General features: G+C 39.2%; 1 long non-coding RNA gene and 14 other non-coding genes across 22 annotated transcripts in view; all 15 read left to right on the plus strand.

The window, feature by feature from the left end:
* The first annotated feature begins 392 nt into the window (after positions 1-392).
* The window catches only part of LOC115249150 (uncharacterized), a 13,191-nt gene continuing 4,721 nt past the window's right edge, over positions 393-8,862 (plus strand). For 3 of the 8 annotated variants that reach the window (XR_003887846.1, XR_003887845.1, XR_003887850.1), the window contains exons 1-11: positions 973-1,495; positions 1,646-1,697; positions 2,209-2,316; positions 2,467-2,518; positions 3,798-3,905; positions 4,056-4,107; positions 5,388-5,495; positions 5,646-5,697; positions 6,977-7,084; positions 7,235-7,286; positions 8,566-8,673. This is a non-coding gene — a long non-coding RNA (uncharacterized lncRNA). Of the gene's footprint in view, positions 517-972; positions 1,496-1,645; positions 1,698-2,208; positions 2,317-2,466; positions 2,519-2,850; positions 2,903-3,797; positions 3,906-4,055; positions 4,108-4,439; positions 4,492-5,387; positions 5,496-5,645; positions 5,698-6,029; positions 6,082-6,976; positions 7,085-7,234; positions 7,287-7,618; positions 7,671-8,565; positions 8,674-8,862 lie in introns of those variants that run through there. The other 5 variants (XR_003887848.1, XR_003887847.1, XR_003887849.1 and 2 more) reach the window with 5 other exon arrangements.
* On the plus strand, positions 884-997 carry LOC115249386 (U5 spliceosomal RNA). Its single transcript, XR_003888085.1, has one exon. It is a non-coding gene; the product is annotated as a U5 spliceosomal RNA (small nuclear RNA).
* LOC115249377 (U5 spliceosomal RNA) lies at positions 1,709-1,822 on the plus strand. The gene has a single exon (XR_003888076.1). It is a non-coding gene; the product is annotated as a U5 spliceosomal RNA (small nuclear RNA).
* Positions 2,530-2,643, plus strand: LOC115249387 (U5 spliceosomal RNA). Its single transcript, XR_003888086.1, has one exon. It is a non-coding gene; the product is annotated as a U5 spliceosomal RNA (small nuclear RNA).
* LOC115249392 (U5 spliceosomal RNA) lies at positions 2,914-3,027 on the plus strand. The gene has a single exon (XR_003888091.1). It is a non-coding gene; the product is annotated as a U5 spliceosomal RNA (small nuclear RNA).
* LOC115249378 (U5 spliceosomal RNA) lies at positions 3,298-3,411 on the plus strand. Its single transcript, XR_003888077.1, has one exon. It is a non-coding gene; the product is annotated as a U5 spliceosomal RNA (small nuclear RNA).
* Positions 4,119-4,232, plus strand: LOC115249388 (U5 spliceosomal RNA). Its single transcript, XR_003888087.1, has one exon. It is a non-coding gene; the product is annotated as a U5 spliceosomal RNA (small nuclear RNA).
* Positions 4,503-4,616, plus strand: LOC115249394 (U5 spliceosomal RNA). Its single transcript, XR_003888093.1, has one exon. It is a non-coding gene; the product is annotated as a U5 spliceosomal RNA (small nuclear RNA).
* Positions 4,887-5,001, plus strand: LOC115249404 (U5 spliceosomal RNA). The gene has a single exon (XR_003888103.1). It is a non-coding gene; the product is annotated as a U5 spliceosomal RNA (small nuclear RNA).
* On the plus strand, positions 5,709-5,822 carry LOC115249389 (U5 spliceosomal RNA). Its single transcript, XR_003888088.1, has one exon. It is a non-coding gene; the product is annotated as a U5 spliceosomal RNA (small nuclear RNA).
* LOC115249395 (U5 spliceosomal RNA) lies at positions 6,093-6,206 on the plus strand. Its single transcript, XR_003888094.1, has one exon. It is a non-coding gene; the product is annotated as a U5 spliceosomal RNA (small nuclear RNA).
* On the plus strand, positions 6,477-6,590 carry LOC115249379 (U5 spliceosomal RNA). Its single transcript, XR_003888078.1, has one exon. It is a non-coding gene; the product is annotated as a U5 spliceosomal RNA (small nuclear RNA).
* On the plus strand, positions 7,298-7,411 carry LOC115249390 (U5 spliceosomal RNA). Its single transcript, XR_003888089.1, has one exon. It is a non-coding gene; the product is annotated as a U5 spliceosomal RNA (small nuclear RNA).
* Positions 7,682-7,795, plus strand: LOC115249396 (U5 spliceosomal RNA). Its single transcript, XR_003888095.1, has one exon. It is a non-coding gene; the product is annotated as a U5 spliceosomal RNA (small nuclear RNA).
* On the plus strand, positions 8,066-8,179 carry LOC115249380 (U5 spliceosomal RNA). The gene has a single exon (XR_003888079.1). It is a non-coding gene; the product is annotated as a U5 spliceosomal RNA (small nuclear RNA).

An 8,862-nucleotide genomic window follows, 5' to 3' on the forward strand; every position in this document is an offset into this window, starting at 1 on the left:
ATCCTGAAACCATGGGGAGGCTGAAAAAATGACAATGGCTTTCTTTGGGAAATATATATATAAAAAAACTCTGACATGTCTGGTGAAATGCTGCCACCACTCAGTTTCAAGGTACATTATGTACCTTATGTGTCCTACGGTATGTTCACATTTACAGTAATTTATTTACTACTTATATGTGTTATACCAATCAATAAATTAACTTATTGACTTTAAATTTGGAGTTTCTAAATGTTAAGCGTGTATTATTTTCTCATATGGGCATTAGGAGCAGATTTACCGTCCAATATTTCCAGGTTTGTAAGGAATACCTGTCTTCTTACCTTTATCTTTCCTTAGCCTAACTCTCAATTTACAACTAAGTATCAAACCATCAAAAATCCTCACTTCCTACAATTGAAAATATATATTCTGCTAATCGCGATGGAGCTGTACAATTGCGCGTGCACACGCTTTTACAGCACACGCGCGCTCCAGAAAGAAAGCGCTGTCCACTTTCTGCGCCGCATGGAGGAGGTACGTAATCTTCTTTGGACGGATTTTGTAATTAAAAATGTAATATTTGGCGATGGCAATGTTTTACAGTAATAAATAAAAGAAATGTCACTATACAAGCGGTATTTGGCGAAATATGTCACTCCCAGAGGCGTGGTCTAGTTCGCCCTGTTCCCATAATCCTTAGCGCGCATGTTGCAGTTCAAATTTATAAACATATACTTGAGTGAATCTGTAATTAAACCACATATTTTTCCATAAAGGGTCTTCTTAGTTGGGAATTATATGTAACGATGTATTTCACCGGCTTACCAATTTCAACATAAACCGTCGGTCAAGATGTTCTCAGGGAAAATGTGTCGGACCACTCCGGCAGCATTAAGCTAGTTCACTCTTGATTCTCTTCAGATCGTATAAATCTTTCGCCTTTTACTAAAGATTTCCGTGGAGAGGCTCAACAAGAGTATATCTCAATTTTTTGATGCCCTGCGTTAGCGGGGCTTCCTGCTCATGTTCAAGAATAAAAAATAATATTACCACATTAATGAATTCAGGAACAACTTTAATATGACAATAAGTCATTACATAATTGCCTTTTATAATGTGTGGTTGATTAATCGGACTAGGATGTTGTCAGTCATTTTAAAATATAGAACAACCGTCGGAGGCGATAGAATAACATCGTGCATGTTCTAATTGTCATTATAACTCCAAGGAGCGCACGCGTCGGCACCTTTATACAGTATATGCCTTTTTCTAATTTAAGTTAGAAAGTAAGATGTTTTCACTGTAGTTTGCAATTTCAATGCGTCGAATCCGTTCGATAATTTACAAATTTAAGATTTTGTCGAAATATGCTCATTTGTGTGTGAAATCCTGCTCCTCGCCCCAGCGCCTCTAGGGGGCAGGAATGTCATCCACGGTGATTACAAACCCAGAAGAAAACGAGAATGCTGCTATGCACCGAGGCCAAACAACGTTGATAAAACAAGAATAAAAAGTAATTTTGGGCTATGACACAAGTTTATTCTATGCCCTTTTTATTTTTGCAATAATAATAATATAATAATAATAATAACTATCAACAAAATGTGTTCAAGCTTATGACATGAGCTTATAATGAGTTTATTTCACCGCCTGTTTCCATGAGGAACCGTGGGTGATGATCCTGTCGTGGAAGATCGGGTGGACCACCACTGGAGGTAGCTGTAGTTCACTCTTGATTCTCTTCAGATCGTATAAATCTTTCGCCTTTTACTAAAGATTTCCGTGGAGAGGCTCAACAAGAGTTTATCTCAATTTTTTGATGCCCTGCGTTAGCGGGGCTTCCTGAACATGTTCAAGAATAACATACCATATTTCGACATTAGTAGGTTCAGGAGTCATTCTAGTATGGAGTTCGAGCTGTTATAAAATAGTTACTTAAAATTTGTGGTTGATTAACCGGACTAGGATGTTGTCAGTCACTTTAAAACATAGAACAACTGTCGGATGCGATAGAATAACATCGTGCATGTTCTAATTGTCATTATAACTCCAAGGAGCGCACGCGTCGGCACCTTTATATATGCCTTTTTCTAATTTAAGTTAGAAAGTAAGATGTTTTCACTGTAGTTAGCAATTTCAATGCGTCCAATCCGTTCGATAACTTACAAACTTACAATTTTGTCGAAATATGCTCATTTGTGTGTGAAATCCTGCTCCTCGCCCCAGCGCCTCTAGGGGGCAGGAATGTCATCCACGGTGATTACAAACCCAGAAGAAAACGAGAATGCTGCTATGCACCGAGGCCAAACAACGTTGATAAAACAAGAATAAAAAGTAATTTTGGGCTATGACACAAGTTTATTCTATGCCCTTTTTATTTTTGCAATAATAATAATATAATAATAATAATAACTATCAGCAAAATGTGTTCAAGCTTATGACATGAGCTTATAATGAGTTTATTTCACCGCCTGTTTCCATGAGGAACCGTGGGTGATGATCCTGTCGTGGAAGATCGGGTGGACCACCACTGGAGGTAGCTGTAGTTCACTCTTGATTCTCTTCAGATCGTATAAATCTTTCGCCTTTTACTAAAGATTTCCGTGGAGAGGCTCAACAAGAGTTTATCGCAATTTTTTGATGCCCTGCGTTAGCGGGGCTTCCTGAACATGTTCAAGAATAAAACACCATATTTCGACATTAGTAGGTTTAGGAATCATTCTAGTTCGGAGCTCGAGCTGTTATAAAATAGTTACTTAAAATGTGTGGTTGATTAATCGGACTAGGATGTTGTCAGTCATTTTAAAATGTGTTCAAGCTTATGACATGAGCTTATAATGAGTTTATTTCACCGCCTGTTTCCATGAGGAACCGTGGGTGATGAGCCTGTCGTGGAAGATCGGGTGGACCACCACTGGAGGTAGCTGTAGTTCACTCTTGATTCTCTTCAGATCGTATAAATCTTTCGCCTTTTACTAAAGATTTCCGTGGAGAGGCTCAACAAGAGTTTATCTCAATTTTTTGATGTCCTGCGTTAGCGGGGCTTCCTGAGCATGTTCAAGAATAAAACACCATATTTCGACATTAGTAGGTTTAGGAATCATTCTAGTATGGAGCTCGAGCTGTTATAAAATAGTTACTTAAAATGTGTGGTTGATTAATCGGACTAGGATGTTGTCAGTCATTTTAAAATGTGTTCAAGCTTATGACATGAGCTTATAATGAGTTTATTTCACCGCCTGTTTCCATGAGGAACCGTGGGTGATGAGCCTGTCGTGGAAGATCGGGTGGACCACCACTGGAGGTAGCTGTAGTTCACTCTTGATTCTCTTCAGATCGTATAAATCTTTCGCCTTTTACTAAAGATTTCCGTGGAGAGGCTCAACAAGAGTTTATCTCAATTTTTTGATGCCCTGCGTTAGCGGGGCTTCCTGAACATGTTCAAGAATAAAACACCATATTTCGACGTTAGTAGGTTCAGGAGTCATTCTAGTATGGAGCTCGAGCTGTTATAAAATAGTTACTTAAAATGTGTGGTTGATTAATCGGACTAGGATGTTGTCAGTCACTTTAAAACATAGAACAACTGTCGGAGGCGATAGAATAACATCGTGCATGTTCTAATTGTCATTATAACTCCAAGGAGCGCACGCGTCGGCACCTTTATATATGCCTTTTTCTAATTTAAGTTAGAAAGTAAGATGTTTTCACTGTAGTTTTCAATTTCAATGCGTCCAATCCGTTCGATAACTTACAAACTTACAATTTTGTCGAAATATGCTCATTTGTGTGTGAAATCCTGCTCCTCGCCCCAGCGCCTCTAGGGGGCAGGAATGTCATCCACGGTGATTACAAACCCAGAAGAAAACGAGAATGCTGCTATGCACCGAGGCCAAACAACGTTGATAAAACAAGAATAAAAAGTAATTTTGGGCTATGACACAAGTTTATTCTATGCCCTTTTTATTTTTGCAATAATAATAATATAATAATAATAATAACTATCAGCAAAATGTGTTCAAGCTTATGACATGAGCTTATAATGAGTTTATTTCACCGCCTGTTTCCATGAGGAACCGTGGGTGATGATCCTGTCGTGGAAGATCGGGTGGACCACCACTGGAGGTAGCTGTAGTTCACTCTTGATTCTCTTCAGATCGTATAAATCTTTCGCCTTTTACTAAAGATTTCCGTGGAGAGGCTCAACAAGAGTTTATCGCAATTTTTTGATGCCCTGCGTTAGCGGGGCTTCCTGAACATGTTCAAGAATAAAACACCATATTTCGACATTAGTAGGTTTAGGAGTCATTCTAGTTCGGAGCTCGAGCTGTTATAAAATAGTTACTTAAAATGTGTGGTTGATTAATCGGACTAGGATGTTGTCAGTCATTTTAAAATGTGTTCAAGCTTATGACATGAGCTTATAATGTGTTTATTTCACCGCCTGTTTCCATGAGGAACCGTGGGTGATGAGCCTGTCGTGGAAGATCGGGTGGACCACCACTGGAGGTAGCTGTAGTTCACTCTTGATTCTCTTCAGATCGTATAAATCTTTCGCCTTTTACTAAAGATTTCCGTGGAGAGGCTCAACAAGAGTTTATCTCAATTTTTTGATGTCCTGCGTTAGCGGGGCTTCCTGAGCATGTTCAAGAATAAAACACCATATTTCGACATTAGTAGGTTTAGGAATCATTCTAGTATGGAGCTCGAGCTGTTATAAAATAGTTACTTAAAATGTGTGGTTGATTAATCGGACTAGGATGTTGTCAGTCATTTTAAAATGTGTTCAAGCTTATGACATGAGCTTATAATGTGTTTATTTCACCGCCTGTTTCCATGAGGAACCGTGGGTGATGAGCCTGTCGTGGAAGATCGGGTGGACCACCACTGGAGGTAGCTGTAGTTCACTCTTGATTCTCTTCAGATCGTATAAATCTTTCGCCTTTTACTAAAGATTTCCGTGGAGAGGCTCAACAAGAGTTTATCTCAATTTTTTTATGCCCTGCAGTTAGCGGGGCTTCCTGAACATGTTCAAGAATAAAACACCATATTTCGACGTTAGTAGGTTCAGGAGTCATTCTAGTATGGAGCTCGAGCTGTTATAAAATAGTTACTTAAAATGTGTGGTTGATTAATCGGACTAGGATGTTGTCAGTCACTTTAAAACATAGAACAACTGTCGGAGGCGATAGAATAACATCGTGCATGTTCTAATTGTCATTATAACTCCAAGGAGCGCACGCGTCGGCACCTTTATATATGCCTTTTTCTAATTTAAGTTAGAAAGTAAGATGTTTTCACTGTAGTTAGCAATTTCAATGCGTCCAATCCGTTCGATAACTTACAAACTTACAATTTTGTCGAAATATGCTCATTTGTGTGTGAAATCCTGCTCCTCGCCCCAGCGCCTCTAGGGGGCAGGAATGTCATCCACGGTGATTACAAACCCAGAAGAAAACGAGAATGCTGCTATGCACCGAGGCCAAACAACGTTGATAAAACAAGAATAAAAAGTAATTTTGGGCTATGACACAAGTTTATTCTATGCCCTTTTTATTTTTGCAATAATAATAATATAATAATAATAATAACTATCAGCAAAATGTGTTCAAGCTTATGACATGAGCTTATAATGAGTTTATTTCACCGCCTGTTTCCATGAGGAACCGTGGGTGATGATCCTGTCGTGGAAGATCGGGTGGACCACCACTGGAGGTAGCTGTAGTTCACTCTTGATTCTCTTCAGATCGTATAAATCTTTCGCCTTTTACTAAAGATTTCCGTGGAGAGGCTCAACAAGAGTTTATCGCAATTTTTTGATGCCCTGCGTTAGCGGGGCTTCCTGAACATGTTCAAGAATAAAACACCATATTTCGACATTAGTAGGTTTAGGAATCATTCTAGTTCGGAGCTCGAGCTGTTATAAAATAGTTACTTAAAATGTGTGGTTGATTAATCGGACTAGGATGTTGTCAGTCATTTTAAAATGTGTTCAAGCTTATGACATGAGCTTATAATGTGTTTATTTCACCGCCTGTTTCCATGAGGAACCGTGGGTGATGAGCCTGTCGTGGAAGATCGGGTGGACCACCACTGGAGGTAGCTGTAGTTCACTCTTGATTCTCTTCAGATCGTATAAATCTTTCGCCTTTTACTAAAGATTTCCGTGGAGAGGCTCAACAAGAGTTTATCTCAATTTTTTGATGTCCTGCGTTAGCGGGGCTTCCTGAGCATGTTCAAGAATAAAACACCATATTTCGACATTAGTAGGTTTAGGAATCATTCTAGTATGGAGCTCGAGCTGTTATAAAATAGTTACTTAAAATGTGTGGTTGATTAATCGGACTAGGATGTTGTCAGTCATTTTAAAATGTGTTCAAGCTTATGACATGAGCTTATAATGAGTTTATTTCACCGCCTGTTTCCATGAGGAACCGTGGGTGATGAGCCTGTCGTGGAAGATCGGGTGGACCACCACTGGAGGTAGCTGTAGTTCACTCTTGATTCTCTTCAGATCGTATAAATCTTTCGCCTTTTACTAAAGATTTCCGTGGAGAGGCTCAACAAGAGTTTATCTCAATTTTTTGATGCCCTGCGTTAGCGGGGCTTCCTGAACATGTTCAAGAATAAAACACCATATTTCGACGTTAGTAGGTTCAGGAGTCATTCTAGTATGGAGCTCGAGCTGTTATAAAATAGTTACTTAAAATGTGTGGTTGATTAATCGGACTAGGATGTTGTCAGTCACTTTAAAACATAGAACAACTGTCGGAGGCGATAGAATAACATCGTGCATGTTCTAATTGTCATTATAACTCCAAGGAGCGCACGCGTCGGCACCTTTATATATGCCTTTTTCTAATTTAAGTTAGAAAGTAAGATGTTTTCACTGTAGTTAGCAATTTCAATGCGTCCAATCCGTTCGATAACTTACAAACTTACAATTTTGTCGAAATATGCTCATTTGTGTGTGAAATCCTGCTCCTCGCCCCAGCGCCTCTAGGGGGCAGGAATGTCATCCACGGTGATTACAAACCCAGAAGAAAACGAGAATGCTGCTATGCACCGAGGCCAAACAACGTTGATAAAACAAGAATAAAAAGTAATTTTGGGCTATGACACAAGTTTATTCTATGCCCTTTTTATTTTTGCAATAATAATAATATAATAATAATAATAACTATCAGCAAAATGTGTTCAAGCTTATGACATGAGCTTATAATGAGTTTATTTCACCGCCTGTTTCCATGAGGAACCGTGGGTGATGATCCTGTCGTGGAAGATCGGGTGGACCACCACTGGAGGTAGCTGTAGTTCACTCTTGATTCTCTTCAGATCGTATAAATCTTTCGCCTTTTACTAAAGATTTCCGTGGAGAGGCTCAACAAGAGTTTATCGCAATTTTTTGATGCCCTGCGTTAGCGGGGCTTCCTGAACATGTTCAAGAATAAAACACCATATTTCGACATTAGTAGGTTTAGGAATCATTCTAGTTCGGAGCTCGAGCTGTTATAAAATAGTTACTTAAAATGTGTGGTTGATTAATCGGACTAGGATGTTGTCAGTCATTTTAAAATGTGTTCAAGCTTATGACATGAGCTTATAATGAGTTTATTTCACCGCCTGTTTCCATGAGGAACCGTGGGTGATGAGCCTGTCGTGGAAGATCGGGTGGACCACCACTGGAGGTAGCTGTAGTTCACTCTTGATTCTCTTCAGATCGTATAAATCTTTCGCCTTTTACTAAAGATTTCCGTGGAGAGGCTCAACAAGAGTTTATCTCAATTTTTTGATGTCCTGCGTTAGCGGGGCTTCCTGAGCATGTTCAAGAATAAAACACCATATTTCGACATTAGTAGGTTTAGGAATCATTCTAGTATGGAGCTCGAGCTGTTATAAAATAGTTACTTAAAATGTGTGGTTGATTAATCGGACTAGGATGTTGTCAGTCATTTTAAAATGTGTTCAAGCTTATGACATGAGCTTATAATGAGTTTATTTCACCGCCTGTTTCCATGAGGAACCGTGGGTGATGAGCCTGTCGTGGAAGATCGGGTGGACCACCACTGGAGGTAGCTGTAGTTCACTCTTGATTCTCTTCAGATCGTATAAATCTTTCGCCTTTTACTAAAGATTTCCGTGGAGAGGCTCAACAAGAGTTTATCTCAATTTTTTGATGCCCTGCGTTAGCGGGGCTTCCTGAACATGTTCAAGAATAAAACACCATATTTCGACGTTAGTAGGTTCAGGAGTCATTCTAGTATGGAGCTCGAGCTGTTATAAAATAGTTACTTAAAATGTGTGGTTGATTAATCGGACTAGGATGTTGTCAGTCACTTTAAAACATAGAACAACTGTCGGAGGCGATAGAATAACATCGTGCATGTTCTAATTGTCATTATAACTCCAAGGAGCGCACGCGTCGGCACCTTTATATATGCCTTTTTCTAATTTAAGTTAGAAAGTAAGATGTTTTCACTGTAGTTTGCAATTTCAATGCGTCCAATCCGTTCGATAACTTACAAACTTACAATTTTGTCGAAATATGCTCATTTGTGTGTGAAATCCTGCTCCTCGCCCCAGCGCCTCTAGGGGGCAGGAATGTCATCCACGGTGATTACAAACCCAGAAGAAAACGAGAATGCTGCTATGCACCGAGGCCAAACAACGTTGATAAAACAAGAATAAAAAGTAATTTTGGGCTATGACACAAGTTTATTCTATGCCCTTTTTATTTTTGCAATAATAATAATATAATAATAATAATAACTATCAGCAAAATGTGTTCAAGCTTATGACATGAGCTTATAATGAGTTTATTTCACCGCCTGTTTCCATGAGGAACCGTGGGTGATGAGCCTGTCGTGGAAGATCGGGTGG

This window comes from Takifugu rubripes, chromosome 3 (assembly GCF_901000725.2).
Source record: "Takifugu rubripes chromosome 3, fTakRub1.2, whole genome shotgun sequence".
NCBI lineage: Eukaryota > Metazoa > Chordata > Actinopteri > Tetraodontiformes > Tetraodontidae > Takifugu > Takifugu rubripes.